The sequence below is a fragment of the Lampetra planeri genome, chromosome 3, assembly GCF_965212315.1.
Source record: "Lampetra planeri chromosome 3, kcLamPlan1.2.h2, whole genome shotgun sequence".
NCBI lineage: Eukaryota > Metazoa > Chordata > Hyperoartia > Petromyzontiformes > Petromyzontidae > Lampetra > Lampetra planeri.
The window spans coordinates 15,042,249-15,058,449 of NC_136109.1; the positions used below are offsets into that span (position 1 = coordinate 15,042,249).

The 16,201-nt window shown below is 40.7% G+C and overlaps 1 protein-coding gene across 2 annotated transcripts in view; it reads left to right on the forward strand.

Moving 5' to 3' along the window:
- The window catches only part of LOC144738579 (uncharacterized), a 60,296-nt gene extending 44,857 nt beyond the window's left edge, over positions 1-15,439 (forward strand). For both annotated transcript variants that reach the window (XR_013589288.1, XM_078621614.1), the window contains one exon: positions 14,956-15,439. The gene's annotated coding sequence lies outside the window, so the exon portion shown is untranslated. The remainder of the gene's footprint in view (positions 1-14,955) is intronic.
- The last annotated feature ends 762 nt before the right edge of the window (positions 15,440-16,201 follow it).

Here is a 16,201-nt window from a genome sequence, read left to right on the forward strand (position 1 = left end):
AGAAAAACGTCTGCGACTCACTTGGACGCACTACAAATATATAAATGTGTCGTTAAGCTCACCACCACCCAACTCAGTCAATTAGTAAGGTTTGTCACGTAAACAAAACATGCCAATTCGTTACTCGTACAGCACACCAGTGTGTTGGAGAGCAAATCCGCAACATTTACAATCTGAGTACGACGTTTCGTCAGCAATTATAATTAGCTTCATCTGGCGACGGCCAGATTTATTGGTCGTGAAAGTCTACGTGTTAAACAGAAGGATCCTTTAAAAAAATGCGTCTGCTGAGGGAGGTCCAAGCACAGCCTGTTTTGCAACGTCTATGAAATAAATACATAAAAATCCGCTGGACAAAAAGGAAAAGACAAACACATTATAACTATTGAGATATGTATCGACTTTTTTTTATATACCTAACATACTTTTAGCTTTTAAAAAAAACCTTCAAAAACGTTAAGTAAATACAAAAAATATTGTATTGTATATAACTACATATAAAGACAGGTAATCGTCTAGCCCATCAAACAAGACATTGTTTCCAGATGGGCAAAATAACTTGACAGAAAAAAATATTTGCTATGCAGTTTTCCTGAAGCCCCGTGAATGAAAGCTCCACAGGACAGTTTGCTTAAACCAATGACAAGAGTGATCTCACCCGACTGCGTAGGCAGCTAAGCTCTGCTCATATTTAGTACTGTATTGTATTTTGTCAATAAACTTGTAAGGTACAACCCTTGATCAATCCCATTGCTGAATTACAGTCCTCTCGCTCATGGATGATGTTTGGCCATACTCCACATCGAATCAGTGCAGGTTAGTCATGGAGTTGTACAGTATGGATTAGGATATCACTCACCACCGGTATTGGCCATGGATGGGAATCTATCTCAGGTCGCCAGGTACAAAGTCCAATGTACGAACCCCTGCCCAACCACTCCATCCCGTATGTTGTTTTATTAAAATTATTTTTCTCAGTTATTCCCCACACTCATAGCCTCAGCCAGTACACATCCATAACGTTCCCACCTTCCAATTAAAACAACAAAAATCAGGACACTCAATACATTGCCAATTAATACAACAACTAGCCTATGATTAATGACAGTGCATCCTATAACCACTTCTGCTGCACCCACGCTGCCTTGCCCGAGAGCCCTCACATTAGTTAATGGCCCAATCTCAATAGTCATACTTGTGAAGTATTGGAAAATGACGGCAGGAAACTCCTCGACGGGAACACACTTCTTTTATTAAATCTTGACTTGCAACGATACAACGCGTGGCCTCTCTTCTTCACAATGCGGTCACCATACAACGGTACAACTCGTGACCTCTTCTCTCCGCCCTACGCTTCTCTTGACTCTCTTAGATTCTGTGCTGCTGGCTCTCTGTGCCTCGTGTAGACTCCGCGCCTCGGCTACACTCTTCTCTCGCCTCGTGTAGACTCTGCGCCTCTGCTACACTCTCCACTCGCCTCGTGTAGACTTTGCATCTCTCTCTGGCTACACCGTATGCATACTCGGCTCGTGTAGACCTTTCTCTCTCTCTGGCTACACCGTATGCATACTCGGCTCGTGTAGACCTTTCTCTCTCTCTGGCTACACACTATACATTACTCAGCTCGTGTAGACCGTTCTCTCTCTCTGGCTACACACTATACATTACTCAGCTCGTGTAGACCGTTCTCTCTCTCTGGCTACACACTATACATTACTCAGCTCGTGTAGACCGTTCTCTCTCTCTGGCTACACACTTATACCTTACTCTCCTCTACTCTCCATTACTCTCCTCTCCGGGCTCTATCTCTGCACCTTCGTCTTCATTCTTAGATGGTTCCACTTCTGCCTCCTACTCCTCTGTGCATCACCTTATATATCTCTTCCTCCCGGGAGACGGAGCGGATGCGGACCTCAACGTCGGCACCGCTCCTCAGTTACCCAATCACCACGCGCTATCTCCACGATCCGTTTTCGCCCAGCGCGTGTTTCCACTCCCCGACCAATCACACCGCGCTGCCACCCGATCACTCCCTCTCAGCGCGTCACCGGCACACAGCCAATCAGCAGCACTACCCCCACCCGCGCACTGACGCCTGCTCCTCCCCGTCAGCGCGCGTCACCACACACACACCCGTACATACGCGCTGGCACACGACGTATACACCCAGCGCGTATCACCACTACACTTGCACCCACAGTATTTTGTTGACCAAACCGGTCAATATCTACCCCCTCTCCAACATCCTATGTGTGCTCAATGTGCATCGCCACATATGCACTCCACCTATTGCTTTGCAATATCACTGAATTTATATGCAACAGCTGGTATACCCTTGGAACATGACGTGCAGGCGAGTAGAGTCATGGCGAGAAAATGGAAAAAGTGAGAAAATAAATATTGGGAAATAAGAGGAAAATGATGGAAATGGAATGGAAACACGGGACTAAAGGGTCGAGAAAGATGAGGATTGGGGGGAAGAGTCCACATAAGAACATCGGCGCTGCACGAATCAGTGTCTATTTTCACAGGGGGTGGGGAGAGGGGAGGGATTCGGAGTGGGGGTGGCCACATCGACGTCACGTGATTAACAGGAGGCTTAACTGATTTAGATTACTCTATATATTAGGAACCTCCTGGTTACACCAGCCCACAGGGGATTATTGTGTCCGTCCGTCCGTCGTGTATCCAAAAATGGGAGGGGAGGGGCTGGGTGGGTAGGGTGGGGGCTAGGCGGGGAGGGGAGGGTGGGGAGGGGCTGGGTGGGGAGGGTGGGGCTGGGTGGGGGGTGGGAGCGGTTGGGCTGGTTTGGGAGGGGCTGGTCACCCCGTGGTGCCCTTATAAAACTCAACGTTTAACCTACTCACGCCGGCTTGTGCCCGCCCTCACAGTCGGGCATATTTGCGGAATACACCACGCCGCCGTTGACCCTGGCCATTGACTGAGCAACCCAACGTTCCTACCAGCTCCCTTCGCAGGAATGTGTTTACCCCTGCCACAGCAAGGTCCCCCTTTATACAACATGACACCATCCCCCTCCCATCCCAACTAACGGCTTAATTCTGCACCATCCATCCCACCTCACCAAACTACATGTACAGTAGAGTATGTCTGTCAATTCACTGCTGGATGACGGGGTCATTTAACTATATTTCACTATATTTCACTATGCTGGTCCGTGAGGGTTGGTGAAAAGGGTGAGCATATATGTTGGTTCATATTACAGTGTAACAGTGGCTTTTAAAATGCTGTCCTGCAGCAGTCTGTATGTTGAACTTCTTTCGCACTGTACGTAGCCAACCGTGCTAATCGTACGAGGTCATGCGCATGTCGGTCGCCCATCTATCGCTATCGAGATCTGGTACAATCTGGGTGTTTATGATTTCATTAAAATCCCCCGGGAGATTCACACCACAAGTCCACAACAACAAAAATAAGTGCACAACAACACAAGCAACACTCTCTTCACTTCTAGATTTGAAGCTTTCGTGACTGCAAGGATTCATATTCTTAGGTTTTTTCGGTAAAGTCACGTAGGTAAAACATCAAAATTAATAAAAATAAAAATCACGACGTTTCGGAGGCAACCTGATGACGGAGACTTGTGTTGCCTCCGAAACGTCGTGATTTTTATTTAATTTTTATTAATTTTGATGTTTTACCTACGTGACTTTACCGGAAAAAACCTAAGAATATACTCTCTTCACTCACCTCGCTCTCACTGAGGAAAGTCCTCCTCTCTCTCCCATCTCCCCCATTCCCCCTGTTTCTTGTACAACCACGTATCTGTTCACGCTGATTGATTTAATTTCACCTTTAATTTGTTCGTGATTGGTTATTCATGAAATTGGTGGTGACAACATTTTACGAGTGACAAATATTAATCGCTCGTCACAGCATAGGCCACACTGCATTTCATGGAACTGCACCAGACCAATGCACAATCATCATCATCATCAACCGTGCATGAAGGCATCCCAACACCATCACCATCCCTCGTTGTCCTCCGATGCCACAATCCATCTCGCGAGTATACATGAGCCGAGCTCGCCGCACCTATTCTGTGGTGGTCATCCTTTTGGTTGCCGTTGTCATCAGTCGCGTTGGATCCTGCCTGCACTGACCTTTCGTAAAAGTCAATATATCTCCGATTGCATTTATTCCGTGACCCATGTGTTCAATTGTAGTGGCATTCCAAGCATGCGTCTCTCCTTACTTCTTTGCACAATTTTTCGTTCCAATTTATCTATCATTGTCCCTTTTGTTGATCGATGAATCATAGCTAACTCTATGTGTTGAATGGAATCGTTCCTCTTCAGAGAAAATAGTATGCTGTCTTTCATTATTTTTGTTGTTATTGTTCACCTATATTTTTGTATCATTGGGTTCCTCCAACAGTTATATTTGGTTTAGAAAACTCGCGCATGGATTTTGTTTTGCCAACATTATCCTTGAGTTGAACTTTGTGGCCCTCTTTGTTTAAATCTTCCATCATTCCCTGTAATTATAGTTAATCGGATTTTTGTGGTGACTAATGCACAATAGTTGTTTATTTCAGCACCTTCGATGCATTTATAATTACACGTTCTTACACAGTGTGACTTCAAAGATGCAATTAAATTCCTGTGATGAATATTTCATTTACTTTATTTACTAGTTACTTCTACGTGTTAAAATGCTATACCACACTAATAACGGATATGTCCCATAAAATGTAGGTTATCACATATGTTATATTATTTAAAGGATTACAATTAGATAACAGTTTTAAGTGCATGGTTGAAATATTGACAACGTACTGTATTCCTTATATACTTCAATGTTTTCAATCAAAAAGCTTCAGTGATCTTCAACATCACGTAACAAAAGCATCTTAAACCACCTAAAATTCTTAAATCTCAATGCCACGTGTTTCACCAATGCCATGGTGAACATGTGGGTTGCAACCCATATCATAATAAAAAAAATCGTCATACTAATGAGTGTGCTTTTCGAGTTTTATTGCTTGAGATCAAACTGATGTTTGAACTTTTTAATATGGTTGAAAAATGTATGGACGCCTAATAAGTTTGTCATTCTAAGAGGGACAAAGCTGAAGTTGACATTCTTGTCAGTCAAACTGCCAAGCTTAAAATTATAGTTTTATTAAAGCTGTGCTAAAATCAAATTTTCACAGCAGTGTTTGGGTAATATATTCGCTTGCATAATGTCAAATTACACCCTTTGATCACTGGCCATACCTGACACACTTCACTCATTATAAATATCCTCATATTCGTATGGCTGAGTGGTGGTTAGCACACTGTGCTATATTAACCAACATTTTTTTTTTTAGGCACGGGCTAACATCTGTGGCGAGTGATATCTGAAATGACAAAAACTAAACTATTTTTTATTTTACCAGGTAAAGCCCACTGAGCTATATAGCACTTTTTTCAGAAGCGACCTAACCATAAATAATAGCTCAAGGAAGTGGCTTATCATGGGGAATTTTTTAGCAGCCAAATATTCTAGAATGCATGTTTCTAAATGTGGAGGGGAAAACCGGAGAACCTGGAGAAAAATCCAGGCGACCATGGGGAGAGAGACACGCAAACTTCAAAATCACGGGCGTCAGGGTCGGGATCGGGATCGGGATCGAACCCACGTCCTACTGCATACTAGGTAAGGTAATTGACATCTCGCCACCGTGGCACCCCACCCTAGCCTTTCACCGACTTGCACTGACCATCACGTTGAAGTGTGATCCGAGAATCACCGTTACCAACTTAACGTGGGGAGGCCTTAATCTGGTAGTGGATTGACAAAGAGTTTTACGTTATTTTGCTTGAATTGTATGTATGCACCACTTTACTAAGCTGTGTAAATAGATAAATACGTAAGGAGCTGCATTGGTAGTGGTGTGCTCTCGTAATCATGCTTAATAAACATACACTGCTGCTTAAGGGCCTCCACACATCGCGCAGGTCGTGGGGGTATGACGATACTTCACCACACTGGTCAGTGGGGGTTGGCAATGGATTTGGCAATGGAATTTAATGCACTGGCCTTGCTGCACATGACGTAGCCCTGCAGTCTAAAACACGGATTATGCATGGTGCTCACCCTTCCAATCACGATCCAGTATCAACTCTGTTAATCTTCTAAAATCTGACGAGATTGTGCGCATTTCTGATTATTTGGTGTTGATCGTTCTTTGCATCATATTGTAATAACGGTTATATAAAACATATCAACAGTTTTCGTTAGTAGCCATTGGACAATAAACCATTAAAAAGTGAAAAATGGGTGAATACAATTATTTTAGTTAAAGTTTGTGACCCGGGAGATTACTTAATGGAAAAGCTGATGATGTTGTTGAGTAGATATGCAGCACCCATTGTCACATGTAAAATGAGCCAGGTCCTTATGAGGACATCTGATGCAGCATTAACATGATATCTGGCAATGAGCTACACTTTCATAATACATTTTTATGCTCAGATCCCTTGAATAAAATGTCCATTATAAACTATCCTCCACCAGTCACAGCCACTAAATAAAAATTGTCACATGAACAAACATGAAAATGTATTGCTGCTTCGGCACACCGGTGTTGAACAGCAATGTCACAACATTTCATCATTGGATACGATGTTTCGCTGATGTTGCAACCAGCATCATCAAGCAGTAGCCTGAATTGTGAAAATGTTCTCAGGTGTTGAGCCTTTAATAGATGGTGTGACATCATAAATGTGTATCCACAAGAGACCCGAAAGTGGAGGGAGGTTTACCACGCACATTTTACTTTCGCGATAATTTTTAATTTGACTCTTAATTTGACATAGTTGAGAATGTTACTCACTTTTAATTGAAACAGCTAAAGTTTGCAGATTGTCTTTGTCTTCCAACGAGGTATATTCAACAAAAAAAGGCATTAGTTAACATTTCACAGCCTGTTTTAAGTCCAGCGAGCCCCCAATATTCGCGGTCGTTATCATTGCTGCTTTGTGTATTCGCGACACATGTAATGTAGTGCTATTCACGGGGTTGTATTTTAAACAGAGCTGGCGACTACCCAATGAGTGGTGACGCATGGCAGAGGCGTAGACGGCGAGAGTGTTCACCATCTCAGTCTGCCTCTGTCTGCCGCAATGTTTACCCGCGAGTGCTTTCCTTTACAATTATTTGCAATAAAGTACGGGATAACATTAATTTGTTTATTGATATTTGTACTTTTAAATACGTTAAGGTTCATCGGTATTAATGGTCGTTTAAATAACACAATAATACTCTGAAAGATTTGTATTAATTAATGTATACATTCAGTTTATATGTTTGTTTAAACGTAATATATTTATTTATTCCCCCAACCCTATTTTCATCATAAGCTTTGAGTATTAATATCCGCTGACTTAGTATTTGCGCCCTTATACTGGAACGTATTCCACACAAATGTTAAGGTTTTACTGTAAAGTTACATTTCATGCGTTCCATAAACATTATCTACTTTCAATATCACCTAATTTCCACCTGACACTAGAGTAATAGAGTCTCGTATAGACATGGCAATATGTGTATATACAAATCAAAATCAATCTAACTGGAAAGTGATAGTCAGTCATTTTAATTCTATCGTATAATATATATAAAAAAAAAACTTTTCGTGCTGGACAACCTGGATGGATTCCTGTCTCTTTGGGTGCCAGGCCACCAAGTGCACACGCGTGATAAACAGACGTTAACGTGCACATCTGCGCTATGACGTCTCCCGCATCCCATAACCTTGAGCCCGGTTCGTGGCACGCAGACGTCGTGCCTGCCACCCACCCCACCTCTCATCACGGCCGTGCATCCCACACATGCGGTAGAGGCGGGAGGTGAGGGAGCGAGAAAGAGGAGGGAGTTGAGGGTGGGAGATTGAGCAGAGAGGAATAGATGGAGAGGAGAGGGACGGGGAGAGAATGAACAGGCCATGAAACAGAGAGGAAAGAAAGAGATCAAAATGGAAAGAGGACAGCGAGGGAACATGACAAGCAGTGGGAAAGAGGATTAGTGAGAGGCAAGAGAGATTGAGACGGGAAAGGTGGGAATAAAGAGAGTGAGCGAGAGGTGGGGGTTTACATAAAGCAAAGTTAAAAAAAAAAATTGCGAAATGATGAACGAAGCAAAGTGCCGACTACACCGAGCATCTTCTTGATTCCACTGATCGTAAAAAAGAGAGAGAAACAAGGAGAGAAATAGGGGGAGGGAAGTGGGCGAGATACAGTGGATGGAGGAAAGCGGGCAGATGAATTTAGAAACAGATAGAAACGGAGACAAAGCAAGAAAATCGAGATAAATCGTGATATACAGTACAGAGAAGACAAGAAAAAGGTTGAGAGAGACAGGGCTCTATATGAGAATAGAAATGCTGCTGGCTGTCTGGGAGGGATGGACAGTCACGTGCAAAGGACGTGCGGGTTGCTAGTTTGTATTGAAAAGCAGTACACTGACTCGTATTTTATTCCTGTATTTAGACTCAACAGGGCACTGTCTCCTTTGGCATATGTAACGTTCATTTAATTTTCCTACTCAAAAAATAAAGTGAAAACACGAGTCTGTGATGACGTGCAATTAAAACATTACAAATGTTAAAAAATTTCCATTAAAAGTAAAAAATGTACGAAAGCAGTCCTACAATTTGTGCACCCGTCACACAATTCCCATTAGATTATATATAATTGCATTTGGTAAAAATATTTAAAGAGCTAAAGTGGTTTTAGACAATTAATCTTTCAATATTCAGCAGATGATGGCTGTATGCTTTTAAGAATCCAGACATTTTAAAATGCATCACCATGAGTCCCATTTATTCAGTTTTGGTTTATCAGTTTTTTCGGTTAAGTCACGTAGGTAAAAAATTAATAATAAAATAAATAAATAATAAATAATCAAAACAATAATAGAAATAAAAATCACGACGTTATTTTTATTATTTATTTTTACCTACGTGACTTTACCGAAAAAACCTAAGAGTATGAATCCTTGCAGTCACGAAAGCTTCAAATCTAGAATTATCAGTTTTTGTCTATCGGTAGGCATCTTACTATGCAATTGCAGCCAATCTCGAAACAAAGCTGGGTTCCACGGATAAGGGGCCGTCCATAAATGACGTCATGCACCTAGGGCGGGGGGTCAGACATTTGTGGCGATGTGTAACGAGGGGGGGGGGGGTTGAGAAATGTGACGTCACATCAAAATGCGCAACTTTAATTAAATATAAACAACACGTTCTACTTAATTAAATAGACTTTTTAATAAATGGTTTCTCCTACAACATCAGAGTGCAGCGCCACATTAAATACGCACTACAATGACAATAGTTTAAAGCGATTTGAAGCATGTTTTATTTTTGGGGGAGCAGAGCTTTGTGACGTCATATTTGAGGGGGGGGGTCTGACTTTTTATGACGCCGTGTGACGAGGGGGGGGGGGGGTCAAAAATCGTCCAAAATCGCGAGACGTCATTTATGGACGGCCCCTAAACATCGTTTTATTTCAACTCACATTAATTCGGTATGCCACATTTGCAATGAGCATTACATTATGAGACAAAACCTTCACATGGAACAGAACATTACTGTACTGTACTTCTTGTCAAAGAACAGCTTCAGGAACATGACATTACAGAACTAATGGACTACTAAAGCCATCATAATAGACCTCTTATGTCCACTTAAAAATACCTACATATGTTCGGTGAAGAGTGTTTATGTTTGCATGATTAACATAATCATTTCGTCTTCAGTTGCAATATGGATATGTAAGAGAATAAAACTGAATATATTATGATGTAGTTTTTGTGTGTGCAGCCATTTGTGATCAAGCTGAGCAGATAAAATAACTGCCTACAATTCAGGCTTTTGTTTAGTCATGGGTGGCTGCCCAGATTCCAAATCAGGATCTCAGCAGTGTCGGCTTCAGTGCTCTGACACACAGATCACTGAGCCTCTCTGAGGCACCATTGAGCCTCTCACCTCTGGATAAACCAAAAAAAATTCCCAAGAATTTATCATTGCCTGGCTTTATTGTTCCACTTATCGCAAAAATAGCAATTTGGCAGCAAGCTTCATAGATCACACCTTTGATAATGTGACAGCTGCGCAAATTCCCAATGAAACTATTCTGTTTATCAGCTGAGGTTTTGTCACTTCATAATGAAACCATTGGATGTATGAAAAAAACGTATTTTTGTGAAAAAAGTTTTCAATAACAACATTTGTTGAGATATGTTACGTTACGTTGTTACAGTCGCCCTGTTTTTCATTAACATGCAGATGTGTTCATGAGTAAAAAGCATTTGCTAAAATCCGTTAAAGTATAGAATGTTCTTATTGTGTAGGTTGTGAACTTCATCTCTCCCACGTGTAGAGTAAGCCTAATTGATGTCCTTTGCCTTAGACACATATTGAAACAATCTGTGAGGGTCAACGTCTGACAGCTTAGTAACTACATCATTGAGCTAATCCCACTAGCTGATTGCTCATGCTTTCAAGTGACAATCCCATCACCGGTTCCAGCGGAAAAACTGCATGACGTAATGAAAAAATAATAATGTCAGCACTGTGTAACATGGGTTTGAAAAAAAATAGCCCATTGTAGGACAGCAGCAAGGAGCTGCTTAAAGTTTGTTTACGAAGTGACAAAACTCAAACTGCTACGGAACAATTCGGACAATGTAGACATTTTCATGGAAATAAAACAAACTATTTGAACAATACTCTTTGCTTCTTTCGGCAAAGTCGCGTAGGTAGAAAAAATAATATTTAAACAATATGGAGCATAAGCCAGCACATAATGTTTTTTTTTTATCCTGCGATTTTGGCAGTTATACACCAGTCACCTTCTTCATCTCACTTTCAAGAATGTCTTAGTTAAGTTCTTTAAATCTTGAAAGTGTCTAATCAACCGTAATAATTGTATGTCTATGTCCAATTGCGATTTGGACATTTCACCGAACAAAGCAATACGTTATTCATTATATGATCAAATAGATGTTGACAATTAACATTTCTCAATGTGTTTGAATCACTTATTATTCTTCAATTTCTGATAACGATGAAACAATCATTATTACACCGCGCTATGCATTAAAACATTGTATACAAATCGAGCCTATTCATGAAAACGTACGTGCATGATATCTTCTTACATCTTAATGCAATTGTGGGTCCAGCCATCGCTGAAGTCACGATGGGAATTCAAACATTACTTCATTATATACACATACCAATTAACTGATGACAATCATTACTTTTCAATCTCACGGTATTTCCTATAACCGGTTGCGATATGTAAGTGCAAAATGAGAGCTATGGATCAATGATGGCTTAGCTTAGATATGCTCTTTACTTGAGTGATGTTGTCATTCAGGAGATGCAATTCCTTGAGCCTTTAGTGAGAGTGGATATAGTTAATTAGGAGAATCTCAGTTTTGGGTATGCTTAACTACAGAAAGTTAGACCACATCAAGGCAGAATTTGTGAGTGGACAGGGATTCATTGAGTTCATCGATATGAAGAGTTGAGTGTCATTATCTAAGAAGCTTTAAAATTATTTTTTCCAAGTATGAGGAGACAGTCTGTGCCAGTGTTCAAAGAGGCTGAAGTGGTCAATGCAGTAGTGAGAAACGTGGAGAACTTTGAGGGGTAGAAGGTCTGAAGAGAGACGTTATTGATCACACGTAGGAGTGCAGTCTTTGTAGAGTGGAGGCAAATTGTATTGGGTCACAGCAACTGTGGAGGTAGTGATGGGGGAAGATGATGCTTTCTATACAGCAAGGTATGACATCGAGTAAACAGTTACAAAAAATGTTAGGGCTGTTAAAAAATGTTGTCCAAAAAAATCTATGCTTTTTAAAATGTACCTCTAGAATGTACATGTGCATCCAGATAATACTAATCACATATATAACAGATGTGTCAATCAACTGCTAGATTAAGGCCATGCCACGTCAGCTCGAGCAGATGTTTCCCCAAACTTCACCACATTTGTCCCAGCGGTTTTGTGAAGGTAGGGGCCCAGGGCATGGTTCAGACGTAACTTGTTGCGGTCATTAGTCTTGGCCAGGAATTAAACACAGGTAACCCTGGGTGCAAAGCAAGTGCACTCAAAACATTCCTGCGGAGGGAGCTGGTAGGAACGTTGGGTTGCTCGGTCAATGGCCAGGGTCAATGGCGGCGTGGTGTATTTCGCAAATATGGCCGACTGTGAGGGCGGGCACAAGCCGGCGTGAGTAGGTTAAACGTTGAGTTTTATAAGGGCACCACGGGGTGAACAGCCCCTCCCCACCCAGCCCCACCCCTCCCACCCCCCACCCAGCCCCTCCTCACCCTCCCCTCCTCACCCAGCCCCTCCCCACCCTCCCCATCCAGCCCCTCCCCACCCTCCCCTCTCCACCCAGCCCCACCCCTCCCATTTTTGGATGCATGACGGACGGACACAATAATCCCCTAAGGGCTGGTGTAACCAGGAGGTTCCTACCAGTATAAACTGCAACGCCTATTCACCCAGAATATCGTCATAATTATTAAAAAAAAACACTTACATTTTCTACTTTTCATTAAAATGCGTCCTAACCCCAAAAAATAACTGTTTGCTTAATTGCATTACATTTTCAATAATAAACTCATCGAAAATATGTCGGGAAAATTGCAATTATATGTGCTTAAAATGTAAGTGCTGGTAATGCATCATACACGTGTGCTGTGATGAAGATGAATTGTTAAAACTCATAGCTTTACAAGTCAGCCAACTGTGGAGATAGTGTTACAGTTGGCCTCTCTTGTAATGGCAAAACGCTCTGGTTAATTTTTTGTGTAAAATGATTCCGTAAGAATTATGTCCTGACATATTATAACGAGTTTGTTATGGTTTATTAAGTCACTATTTAAAAGTGTAATCCCATTTGGATCATGTATTTTTTTAACCTTTTAAAACAAAATTCAAAATGCAGGCCTTTGTCCTTCATCTGATCATCTGTTGTTAAGGTTTCGGTGCAATTTTGTATTTGAAAATTATATACTTCATAGAGATTGTTAATTCGAGTCTATCTACTCACATATTATGTTTTAAAATATAGATTTTGATGGTAAGAGATAATAACGTAACGATTTGCCCCCCTCGTGATTCTATGAATTGCCACAAGAATTCGATTCATGAATCAATCAGGTTAGTATTGTGAATTCAATGCCTCTAGTGGATGCAGGAGTCGCGTCGAAAATTTAAAAATGACTCGAAATATAACCGATTGTTAAATGCATAATTCAATGAATGTGTCATTAGTGTAAACATTTATTTCAATCAATCAATTGATGTATAGTTATATGCCTGGGGACAATGTTTATCCTATGAGAACTTTGATTTCAATGCATTGTAGTGTGGGAATTATAGTATAGCAAACACCATAACTTTGAAAAATATGCAGTCAATGAAAAGTAACTTGGATTAAGTAAATCAACATAAATACATGAACATCAAAATGTGTTTATTTAAATTGTCGATAATCATAGCAAGTCAATAACCAGTAAATATGAATCATTGGGTCAACATTGGCCCAGCAGTTCGGACATGCTAATGCTGCCTAAATGTTGCATGTTTACTGGGTTGCATACTTTTGTAAAGGAGAGGTATTTATTGCAGATGAAGACAATTTTAAACTTTGGATTTGGGTGACATCAATGACACACTATTACCACCCACTTTGTGAATGATGATATACATTTAACATTATTAAGTTCACTTTAGAGTATAAAGTACACTTTGATAATTTCCCACAGAAATCACAGTCATGTATCAAGTACCGGAGAAAATTAAACTGTCAACTCGTTATAAAATGTGCCCGTTGCAAGCTCATTATATGCTATACCACCCAATTTATATTTTATTCTGTAGGAAATTCAGCAATTCATTGCATACCGTTATTTTAGATGTTTCTATACACAGCATATGCTCAAAATAGTTTTGCTATACTGTACTAGCTGAATGGCCACCCTTGGCTATGCCACTTAAAGCTGTCTCTCTCCGCATTGTAAGCAAAACATGTAGACTTAAAGGCCTACATATTTCTCAGCCTGACTCTCAATTAGGTGAATCGCAATAATGTTGAATATATGAATGTAGATCTCGATAAGCCTCGGGTATTATCAATGAATTATTAGCACCTTCATGACCTAGTCTGGCTCTCTAATTTCCGTGCTTCTACGGCCACTGGGAATGGTGCCGACTCATTTCGTAAAGGGGCCTCGCAGCTTCACCCCGCTTTCTCACGGCAGCCTTGCAGAGCTGACCGAACACCAAAGGGGTCAATGCAAAAAAAAATGGTACCCGAAGCCATTGGCGCCCCTAAGTTGGTCTTGGGGTTGAGCAAACAGGGCCTTGTGGCTCAAGCAGTGTGTGAGTGTAAAACATTGTCCTGTTGATCCTGACATCTTAAATGGGCCATTTCTGGGCCACTGAGACTACTACCCATTGTTGTGGACCTACAGCATGAGTCTCGCACGAAGTCACGCTTAACTCCATGAATTTAAAGTACGTCTTAGACTACATTTCTGATCATTAAGTATTTATGCAAACACTTTTAAGACTATGAGTCACAATGATGTCAATCTCCCTCTAAGCAGTGGATACATCAAGGGTAGGTGACAGGCGGTGGCTTATCGTGAAAGATATGGGATGGGGAGTAATAAATATGCATTTTAAAGGCAACCCTCCCGCTCTGAGGCATTTCCTGAAGTGCCTCCCCCCTCACATCTGTTCCATGATTAAACCTAGAACAAAATGAGAGCATTATTACTTAGTTAGACCCCATGTGCATTATAAAAAAAATAATGCATTTCATGAATCAACTGTGCCACGTGGTCCATTGTGTGATTGTTTTTAATGTAATATTTACAGTGCACTTGTTTTTTGTTTTCCTTGTTTTTTTTTTCTGCAGCTATCGAGTGTTGCTGTTGTGAATCGTCCTCGGTAATGGAATGACGGGCAAAGCACTCCAAGCTCGCAATCTAAATGGATTTTGCACGTGCGCTTCTGGCCGCGTTGCCAAGCAACAGGACGCTATTACACCATGACGCGGTGTTTAAAGCTGATATCCAGAATTGTACCTGGTTGCTGATGTTTTACACCGATAAAACACACAAAAACTAGAAGAAATACAATCTTCTTTCCACAATACGTCTAATGGTCGGCATGCACGTACATACAGTGTTTGGTGCAAGAGACTTCCGAGAATGCTGTCAAGATGGTGCCTGAGATAGCCAATGTTTGTTTGAAGGCTTGGCCTGTGCCTCTGCTTCAATGTTATTGTGAAATAAATCCTTTAATTTATAGATTGGCATCATAATTTTTCCTGGAACCATATATTTTGACATTCATAGCTTTGAGATCCAACTTGTTTAAATGTTACACACTTGAATATAATGAAGATATTTTATAAAAACAACATTCGATTAAAAGATGTGTTGATCATACATTTAACAGAATATTGTATTTTTTACACATGAAACTATTTTGTATTCAATATAGTATGTGCCAATTGAAATGTACACATTTATTGCAAAATAAATACAGTATCATGGAATATTACACATTTATATAATCGACATTCTGTGTGATTCTGGGTTTCTCATTGAGTGTAGAATTACACATTTTAATTTCACTTCATACAAAGAGTTGGATAGTGCCAAACAAAATGAAAAGTCAACATTACTCATTGGTGACTGAGCTGGCACAATCTAATTGTAGCGACTCAGAACTGAAACCAGTAAACCAGAGCTTGAGTTTTTTTTATTAGCATGTGCTGGCTCAGAAACATTCCTGTTTAGGATTGAACTCCCTCAGGCAGCTAGCCACATGGTTTGGGCATGTTGCACTATATATATATCATTTTGTGAGCTTTTACATTTTAACGTTGAAGTCAACAAAACAATATAATGTGGAATTTTAAAATAGAGAGGTGTAACGTAAACAATTGGCTTTTCCGTAAATGGTTGTACACTAATTAAAACTTAATAACAACACATCACTCTCCAAATAAAAAAATACAGCATTTGTGGGCTTGTAGTGTGATTCATTTACATTGTTAGCCGCCACTTTGCATAGTACCCATGCCACCTTGGTTTGTGTTGGTGTTGAAAAAATATCTTCAGCAAAGCAACAATGAATTGTTATCTGCGTCTCGA